This window comes from Oryx dammah, unplaced genomic scaffold (assembly GCF_014754425.2).
Source record: "Oryx dammah isolate SB20612 unplaced genomic scaffold, SCBI_Odam_1.1 HiC_scaffold_24, whole genome shotgun sequence".
Taxonomy (NCBI): Eukaryota; Metazoa; Chordata; class Mammalia; order Artiodactyla; family Bovidae; genus Oryx; species Oryx dammah.
In genome coordinates, this window is record NW_024070208.1 from 84,941,530 (window position 1) to 84,942,133 (window position 604).

Genomic DNA, 604 nt, shown 5'->3' on the forward strand with positions numbered 1-604 from the left:
GCCCGCTCCTGCAAGTGCGCACATCTGCACACGCACGCACACACACACACACACACTTGACTCCTGGCCTCTGTGTGCACACTCTTGCATCTATCCCCTACTACTGGCTGTGCACACATGCAAGTGTAACCCCATCCCTCGCCCCCATGTGTATACACACTCATCTCCACACCTTCCACTGTTTCCCAAGTGCCTACGAAATGCGTACACACCCCCAGCCCGGGACGCCCAGGAACATGCACGTCCACACACACCAGGCCTCTGTCCCCGTGTGCGCACGGGTGCACACACACGCACGCGCACCCCATCCCTGTCCCCCGTGTGCGCACATGTGCACACATCCCTGACTCAGCTCCCCCGCACGCGCACCGCGGAGTCCCGGACCAGGCCCTCCTCTCCATCCGCAGCCGGCGCGCGCACACACGCGGGCACGCGCCGGAGCAGCTCATCTTCTCCGAGCGCGGGCCGCCCGGCGGGAGGAGAGTGGGGGGTAGGGGGAGGAGGAGGAGGAGGAGGAGGAGGGAGCCGAAGGCGCGAAAAGGCGCGCAGGCGCGCTGCGGGAGCCGGGCCGCCGCCCACGTCACCGCGCCGCGCACGTCACGCC